This window comes from Thermobia domestica, chromosome 4 (assembly GCF_964235325.1).
Source record: "Thermobia domestica chromosome 4, izTheDome1.hap1.1, whole genome shotgun sequence".
NCBI lineage: Eukaryota > Metazoa > Arthropoda > Insecta > Zygentoma > Lepismatidae > Thermobia > Thermobia domestica.
The window spans coordinates 83,085,346-83,095,870 of NC_137457.1; positions in this window are offsets into that span (position 1 = coordinate 83,085,346).

Sequence of the window (10,525 nt, forward strand, 5' to 3'; positions counted from 1 at the left end):
AAAGTAGTATATACAAATATTACTTTCCAATAAGGACTTGCATACATCTCTTTCCCTCCGTTCCTGTCTTTTGATATACTTGAAAAAAGGTGTAAATATTTTCCAAGTTAGACTTCCTAAGTTTCTTTGCAATATACCAACGTAACTATAATAGTTATTATAATTAGTGCGGCTTAGCAGAATGAATATTATTATCTAAATTCCATTCGATCTCCTCCCGATCTTCCAAACAAAAAATGTACAGAAATTCAGTTTTATTTAGTTTCACTAGTTGTCAAAGATTATAACCTAATATCGTTTCAAAGAAACACATTTATTTTTTCAAGATGGGCAGGGTAATGCGCAAATAACACAGTATTCTTCCTACCAAACAAGTAGGGCAACCCTACAATTTCTTCTCCATACAATAAACAAAAAATAAGTCCTGCTCCCAACAGAAATTCCACCTACTATTATTTAAAATTTCTATCCCACCGTCACTATCTCGTATAGCCAAAGTATATAAAATGCTCCACATCTTAGTCAAGAACAATATTATTTTTAAAAGAACCCAAAATTATAACATTAAAACTATCTTTTGTGTCTGTAGTGCATCAAAGTTATTCCGTACGTAGCCTAAAACACATTTTCACGTCATATTACTTAAAGAAATTCTTTCACGCCCTACCAAATCACATCAAAATGGAAAAAATACTAAATATTAACAATAAGTTTCTGTCTGCCTGTTTTTCTCATGTCTCTCCGCAATTCTATCTATTTTTACGGGGTAGGCCAAATTAATATTTTTGAGGTTCTGAAACTAAGTATTTCAATATGAGGCCACGTAAATTTTCTTTGTTATTTCATAGGCTTATTGACCATAATATTTTAATGTGTTCCACATTCATTATTAACAAACAGTTAAATGCATATATATATAGTATAGTGTAACACACAAGTGCCAAATACACCACCGCCTCACAAAAAGTATCGGTAGTGAAAAAAAATACTTAACTATAGGAATACCGCAATCGTGAAAAAAGCATCAGTCTTTAATATAGTAACTTAGTATTAAAGAGACAAATTTTGGGGGGAGCCTAAAGCCTGGGGGGGTCCAGACCGTGGCTCTGTTCATCGTTGTAAGATCACATTTAAACAGTTATAAACATTGATTCATTTTTTCAAATATTACATCTACTATAAGTTCATTTCATGCATTCTTATCATGCAAGCCAGGGCACAATTCAGTCTCACTTAATTATTTTATATTCCCGGCATTTAGTACACTTGTTACGGGTAAAATATAATACGTATATCCGCTATAAAAATGCTCTTACAGAGTAATTCTTCCAAACAGTATCTGACATAATACGAAATCAGTTCCAAACAACGTCATACTCTAACTACACTCTATACTATGTTCTCACTTTCCACAAAGTAGTTAAGGAAAGAAGGCCACAAACATAGATAATCTTCTCCCCACACTTTCAAAATTCAAATACAAATATAAAAACCAAAAATTTCACTTCTATTTCTTCTCGAAAACCGTATATTGTTGCTAAAAAATGGTATTACTCCTGTCTCCAATTAATTTCCAGAGTAAGCACTAAGAAATTTATGTCTATGTACAATAAGCGATAAGTCTTTCCAACAGTGGCGGCTGTTGATGGCACATTTTTAAAATCCTGTCTTTCTTTAATTAAACACAAACAATATATGGTCCGTAAAACTTCCGTTTATAGTCCCTCTTATATAATACAATACAGGTTCCGTCTCCTCACTGTTAAAATACGCAAAATCAAAACAGCTATAATAATAATAATAATAATAATAATAATAATAATAATAATAATAATAATAATAATAATAATAATAACAGAACTTCTTTCTTACTAAGCGAATAACATACGGGCATAACAAATCTCAAACCAGTTCTACGCAAAAGCTTACGTTTCACTTTAGGTCCACTCTCGTATACCCTCACTATTGAGCAATAGTTAACTGCTGTAGTACATTAATTCTTCCTAGTCTTCAATGGTCTTCCAACATTATCTGTATTTCAGTTTTAATCACAAGTTCCAAAGTTAACCAAAAATAAAAACAAAATATTTCAGTTCTCCTTGTATTTACACTACGCAAATGCCTAATGGTGCCTACGTTTCATATTGTTTTCCCACTCCCTCAAATAGTATAATCAGCAAAACGTCATTCCATATAAAGGTAAATACGTTATCTTAATTCTAGTATATTCAAGTGTAATGCGTTCTGTATTGCGCTAACAACGCAACTTAACTAAATTAATAAAAAAATAATAACTTACCTTTTCTTCTTCAAACTTCAGTTGTGAAACAGCATCTACCACAAACACACGAAAAATCAACTATGAGTTTAACTTCCTTTTGCTCAAATCTTATATAGGGGAAACGGAAAAAGAAAAAAATACACGTGGGGCCGTCTTTTGTTCATTCAATCTACCTTACAAAGAAACCCTACTACAATAACCCACGGTCAAGTTCTGTTCCCACAGTAATACAAAAACGCTTCACCCAAAAGCATTTTTAACTTTCTTTTGTTAACAAAAGTCAACTCAACAGTACAATACGGTAAATAATCACTTTTTTTTCAATACTTTTAAAAACATTCTCTTCCGAGTATCAATAGATATACCTGCACTCTCAGTTGGAGCTTGTTAGGATACACAAAAAGTTGGAAAATAAATCTTATTATGTTTCTTTTCTCTCTTCTTTCAAATAGTAAAGGTTACGTGAATGAACCACAAACAATTTTTGTACTTTGGAAAAAAACTTTCTCCACTTCAAGTCAAAAGGACACGGATATGATATATATTTTTCTTTACTATATTCAATTCTTAACAAACTAAAAGTTGCAATAAGAATAGCTTCTTCTATTCAAACACGGGTATCTTTCATGTCACAAATGTTTCATTCTCTCAAAGTGATCTATTTCAGCCATCTCACATGCAGGTGTTACAAACCCAAGTCATTCTATATGTCTCCCTTAAAAACAAAAATACACAAAAACTGTATCTCCTTGCCTTTTCAAATCCACCTGGTCTTTTCTTTAAAAGTCACATAAATTTGGTCTACTGACATTAACTAAGATTCTTCTTCAGGTAAGCAAAATGACTTAAACTTCAAACAATCAATACAATGCTTTGCAGCGTCCTGTGTTCCCATTCAAACTCACGTCAAGCAACAGTCTCAATTATTTCTCAAAGAAACAGGCGTTATACAAGAAATTCTTAGAATTTCCAAATGTTTTCTCAAACAATAGCGCTCATTTCCGTTCTCTTGTTGTTACAAACAAACTCTAGTCATTCTCAAAAAAATGTCCCTAAACATATATCACATCTCCATGTCAAACGGTAACAATGTCCAAAATTTTCTCGCTTCCAAGTCAAAAAATAACAATATATCCTTAACCAAGTGTATGTCACAGATGTTCCAATACTTAAAATTTTAACTACATATTTTCTCTCTCTGCCATGACCAAAATACAATGTCTGTCAAATACAATAAAGAAAAAATCTTGTAAGTATAAAATATTGTCTTCCGCTAATACAAACCATAGCTTCTTCTAACAATTCTGCTCCACATGAAATCCTCTAATGTTACCCCCTATTTCCACACACGTGTGCATGTTTCAACCACCCAGCACTAAATCCAAACTCTTACAAATCTCTTAAAATCTCAATAATATGATTCCAGGAATGTCAAACCACTTTTAACCTCACCCCTTTCATCCACAAACAAAAGAAGTCTTCCCTTGTAATTCAAAAAATCCCAAAAGAGGGCACGTCACCTTCAATCGTTCACTTCCTCCCCGCGTCGGCAAAATATATTTGCTTTCTGTAAGCTTTTACACAACACACAATGAAAACCGTCTAGTTCACCAAACAAATCTTTCATCCTTTAAAAAATAGATGGTAGCACCGTTCTTCTCTTCCTTTTATATAAAATATTTTAGTCAGCTAAAGTATATTTGTGGTATATTTTATTTTTTAGTTTATTATGTAATATTAAAATCCATAGGAAAATTCGGTGGTTAAATAATATGTCAATTATACTCAAACAAAAATAAAAAAGTAAAGTGGGCACAAGTAAACGATTCGTCATCAGAAATAAATTTCCGACACGTATAGTGTGAGCTATTGCGAACACGTGCATCTCCCCCGAAAAAAAAACTCCGCCATCACAAAATCAGTTGCAGTCTCAACGCGTTCGTGGGCGGTCGGCGCCAAACATCATCATCGGTAAGTAAATATTTTATTTATTTATACATGCATTCAATACTTTTAATTGGTACAACAACTTAAATTCATAATTACAAATTAGTCTCATTCTGCAACACATTATGTATATCATAAAAGATCGCAATTAGAAAATCATCTCATTGCGCGAAACATTATATCATACGTAAATAACAATTACATATATAAATCACGCTAAAAATTAATTCATATTATCATTGACACCCCATACTCTTTTATAAGTTCAATTACATACATCGTACTCGTTCATGACTTCAATTGCAAAATACTCATTGCTCTAGGTACAGTCTAATTACGCTAAGTACACGTTTCGTGAGGTTTTTACTGGTTACCTACTTATTAGAGCAATAATGGTAAGAGCTATCGAGATGCAATATTTTACAATGAATTCAGCATCCCAAGGGTAGGTGCCAATTCTTCCGCAAACTGTCTATTCAAACCGAAAGTGGTTCTAATTAGTCATTTACAGTTTCAACATTTATGACCAACGAAAACAGAAACAGATAGCAAGTTTTTTTTTCGAACGATTCAGTGTCTCAAGATAACGTATCCTTATTATTCACAACACTACTGCAACCGAAAGTGGTTTAAATTTACTACCAGTTCCGGCTTCAATTCTGATTTCCATAGAGCAAAACAATAACAGATCGACATGCGATTTTGTGCAAACAACGCAGAGTGCCATAAATAGGTTCTACATCTTCCGTTAATCGTCCATACAAGCCGGGAATTGTTCAAATTAATCTTTTCGTTTCTCATCATTTATAGCTATAGAACAGAAATGGTAATAAACAGCGACAAATGTTTTCTGCAACGGATATACTGTTTCAAAGGCAGTCTTGGGAAGTAATGTAACACAAGTAACGCGTTACATGTAACGCGTTACTTTTTAAGTAACTTTTTCTAGTAACGCGTTACATTTTTTCCCAAGTAACTGTAACGGTAACGCGTTACAAATTTTTAAGTAATTTACCTAGTTTGCGTTACTTTTTTCGCGTTACATTTCGAATGAGTAACTACAGTATATGTGTATTTTTTTTTCGGAAACAAATGTTTCTTTCCTGTAAGTGAATTTCTCAGAATGGAACTATGGATCATGAACTACGTATGTCAGTGAACGACAGTCACCGACACACAAAGAAACAAATAAGATCATAGTACCACTTGCTGTTTTTGGAAAATGAGGACAGCCTCAGGGAAATCATGTGTACCGATTGCAAGCACCTGGAAGATTTTGTAGATTTTGACAGCTCCAAATCAATACTTTCAGTGAGTGAACTACGAGTGCAATGGTACAGGTAGTCTATTTTACTTGGATTGGTGTAGTTTTTTAAAGATGGAGAAGAAAATATTTTATCGTTATACATTTGAAAGAATACATTTTCTTCAAAGCTGAAGATGATGGTGGACAGAATTTAAAAGTAAAGTGATGCCCCTGCTGGAAATATTTATCAACAACTAGGGTGCCATAATTAACGATATACAGTAAGGGGTTAATATGAATAAACTGTGTTCTGATTCGCAGGCCTACTTTATTGATGTAATGATGGTGGTATGCAAGAGCGCCCATCAGGGGGAGCAAGGTGGGGCGCTTGCTCCCCTTTAGAGGAAATTTGCTTCGGAAGATCGAATATCCAATAGATATTTTAGAATAGTTACCGCAAAATTTGAGACTACATTTGAAATGTCGCTTATACCCCCTTCCCGCTTGGAAACCACAACATGGGCGTCCTTGATGGTATTTAATATTAGAGTTCTTTTAGATGAGTTTGCTAAAGTTCCGTTTGTTATAGAGTTTAGAACAACTAGCTATACAAAGCATGTATCGATTTTAGAATTACTGACAAGTTTTGATTCACCCACAGTTCATGTGTTCTCATTTTTTTAAGTTGTAGTGTAATGCTTCCCTATATTTTGTATTTTAAATTTTACATAACATTGTTATTATTATATATTTAGTTGAGCAGAATAATAATAAGCAGACATTTTTTTTGACTAACGGATAGGGATGGGCATGAATCAAGCTAAAACTCAACTCGAATTCATGTCGAGTTTCGAGTCGACTCAAAGGTAATATTCTCGAGTCGAGTTCCGGGCCGATTCACTGTTTCTGGCGTAGAGTTTCGAGTCGAGTCAAGTTTGATAAATGCCTCGCTCGATCATTAACTCGTTTTGAAATCATGGCCTGATTACACTGGAAAGCGAAAGCCATGAAAAATGTAAGATAAGCAGTAATATGAAATAATTTTAGTGTTGCTTTCTCATCATCACCGTCTCCTTTAGCCTAACCGGCATAATCATGGGACGTAAAACTAAAGATTTCATTTTTTTAGTGTTGCTTACGAGAGGGGACAATGCTCGCATCTCGTCTCGTCTCGATAGCGAGACCACAAGAGATTTTTTATGGCAAGCTCAGCTCGGCTTGGCTCAACTGAGGCGATGGCTCGAGCCGGCTCGCTTGGGGTGACCCATCGGCCCTAGCTGGCTTGATTAGGATGAGTCATCTGCTCGGTTCGGCTCAACTGACCCGAGGGCTCTAGCGACTCGTTTGGGTGAGCTATTGGCTTGGCTTCCTTCTCGGTTCGGGTCGATAGTGAATGAGCTGTGAGCCAAGCTGCTCGAGTCGTTGACAATTCTAAACCTGGGCCGAGCAGTTTTATTGGCCTATAACTTTTAACAATATTTGTGCCCGAATACTCAACCTAAACCCTCAACCCAAATTCAGAAGCTCGTGAACAATGTCCTTGACTCCTAGACTTCAAGACTACTGAGGTTGGCAATCAACTAGTTTTTTAGTATACAAATACAAACCGCCTATCTTTCATGTTTATACACGTAGTAGTATCATTGATAATAATTATACTGTCTATGTAAGGTACTTGAAGAGAGTATTCGAAACCACAGACCGGATTTGACTGGACTCGACTCGAAACTCGATCCGAATTCGAGTCGAGTTGGAGAAAATTTTCGAGCCGAGTTCTCGGGTCGAGCTCAAAGATGTCTGCTTCTAGTCGAATCGAATTTCAAAGAAAACTCGCTCGAACTCGCTCGTGCCCATCCCTACGAGTAACGCAGTATGGCATTTTAGTCAATGTTGCATTATATGAAAATGTTCATATACTGTAGCTGTCAAGTAAAAATTTGTTCTTGCATTTACATAAACCGATTTAGAACGTGTAATAACAATATTATTATTATTATTATTATTAATAATAATAATAATAATAATAATAATAATAATAATAATAATAGCGGTAGTAATAGTAGTACGGAAAATTGAAGTAATAAGATTTTTTCACATATTCAAAGTTTCGAACCTAAAAGTAACGTGTTACTTTCGAAGTAAAGTAACACTTACTTTTTTGGGACAAGTAACGCGTTACATTTTAAGAGAAAGTAAAATAACTTGTAACGCGTTACATTTTTACAAGTAACTTACCCAACAGTGCTCAAAGGTATATATATATATATATATATATATATATATATATATATATATATATATATATACCTAGGTATAATCGTAGCTCATAATACTCTAACGTAATGTGCTTGAAATTTTCTAGTAATTCAAGTTTTAAATCTGATTTCCAAATAGCAAAAGCATGAGAGATATCGGGAAGTTTTTTTTTTTTTTTTTTTAAAGTCGATACAGCATCTCAAGAATAGGTTCAATTTTCCCCTTATCCCTTTATTCACACATTTTGGAATTCTACCGTACTTTCACACTGTGAAATGGAACTCATTTGCTGCTATGTAAATACAAATTTTATTATGTCTTATATCTGCAAGTCTTCCAAGTAAAATAATGTTCCTCTTCGTTCAAAACTTGTAGTTGAGAACACATACAAGATTAATATACACTGTGGATATCCAGAACCGGTTCCTTATATATTCGAATCGCGGGTAATAATGGATCAGGGTACTCGATATTCGGGTATCCGATTTTCGGTAATGTAATCGGGTACTTGATTCTTGTTCCGAATATGTTTACCCGATTCTCGGTTCTGAAACCGGGTACCCGATTCTCGAATCCAGATCAAGCTCGTATCCACGGGGGATCTAGAGGCCCGGGCCCCCCAAATTGTTACTGGCCCCAGGGGCGGATCCAGGGGGCTATCGGGGCGATCGCCCTTCCCCCAGAAGATGAAATTTTCTTAATATATATATATATATATATATATATATATATATATATATATATATATATATATATATATATATAAAACCCATCCCAAAGTTTGGAGCCCTTAAAAGTAGCAATATGACAACCCACCGCCCCCCAGAAGACGGTCCTGGATCCGCTCCTGACTGGCCCCCTCAAAATTTTCACGGTAGGTTTGCAAATGAACTATAATATGGTTGAGTCTAGCCCCCCTAACTTCTACCGCCCACCTACATTTTTGGGCTGGCTACGGGCCTGTTCCAGACCCGGGAAGTGAAGCGATTTACGGTTCTGGAACTTGGTACCCGATCCTAAGTGTTAGAACCGTGTTCTCGATTCTAGGTTCTGGAACCGAATATCCGATTCAAGTATCCTGGTTTCGATCCCAGCCCCCGCGAAGTGAACTTTGTGGTGGACAAACACCGTGTGCGAGGGTTTTCTCGGGATTCTCCCGTTTCCTCCCACTTTCTTCATTCCACTATTTCATTCATTCATCATCATCACCATCTCCTTTAGCCTAACCGGCATAACAGTTGGACGTAAAACACAAAGATTTCATTTCATTTTTTTTCGATTCGAGTTGATGAGTTGATTTTTGAGTTTAACGTCCCTTTTCAACCTCGAAGGGCTACGCCCACTAAGAACGGTTTTTATTTGTGTGAAGCGAGGGTAGCCTATGTCGTCTTATTGCTATAAGTTTTGTTTCTTGGCCAGATGAACTTTTACATATTATATATATTTTTTAATTTACGTAAAAGTAATTAGCAAAAGCAATTCTAAAGCCAAAACTGAAAGTGCAACATACACAATTCTAACAATGAAAGTTATCTAAATTAAGCATTTGTTGATGGTTCATGTAAGAACGATTTAATAACGAATAAGTGATTTCTTTTATGCTCGTTTAATAAATTTGATAGTCTTGTTGACTTTGTGTGATTTTTCCCTTCTGGAAAAATGAAAAGTTCAATCATAATTATTTTTCGTAAGAGTGAACTTTGTTAATGCCCAAACCCTTAAATTTTCTTGACGCATCTTTGCAAGAAGGTCTCAATTCAACACGAATCTTAATTGTTTCTCCGCAGACGTACACTTTTTTTCCGATAGCACTTCAGCATTGAGCTGGGGGTGCTCTTGTGGGTGGAGAACAACTGGGCCAGCACAAAGAAGAAAGATGACAGTAGAAGGAAACCAGTGGCGTAGGGAAGGGGGCCCAGAGGGGCCGGGACCCCCAAAGAGGTCCGACAATCTACTTCGGTACTTTGACGTTCGTAATTTTTTATATATTTTTGTTTATATATTTCTTTGTTTGCAATATTTCTATATGTAAGTAGTAGTAGGGACCCGCGTATATCTAGTCGAGTCAGCAAAAATTTTCTCGATTCTGATTGGCTGAGAGAGGTCACGTGACGTTAGGCCCCGCCCACGCGGGAAATTCAAATTTCCAGGTCACGTGGTATGACGTCATGAGTCACCCCGCGGGGAAATCCCTCATTCTCTTTTATGACTAGGATTTTTGAAATTTGGTCCCTTTTACGGGTAAGATGTGTGTTTTGATACCTCATTCTGATTGGTTGACAGCTGTCACGTGATCTTAGACCCTGCGATATTTGAAATTCGTTCCCTTTTACGGGTAAGATGAATCCTTTGGTACCACGATGCTGATTGGTTGATAGAGGTCACGTGATCTTAGGTTGTGGGATATTTGAAATTTGTTCCCTTTTACGGTTAAGATGAGTGTTTTGATACCTGATTCTGATTGGTTGATAGAGGTCACGTGATCTTAGACTCTGGGATTTTTAAAAATCGTTCCCTTTTACGGGTAAGATGTGTGCTTTGATACCTGAGGTCACATGATCTTAGACCCTGGGATTTTTGAAATTCAGGTATTCTCTTTGATGTATACTTTGGTACCTCGATTCTGATTGGCAGATAGAAGTCACATGATTTTAGACCTACCACATTGTGAACAGATTACATGGTATAACGTGGGAAAACCCCTCACTCATTTGTTTCCATTTTACGGGTAAGATGATTGCTTTGGTACCACGATGTTGATTGGTTGATAGAAGTCGCATAATCTTACACCCCAC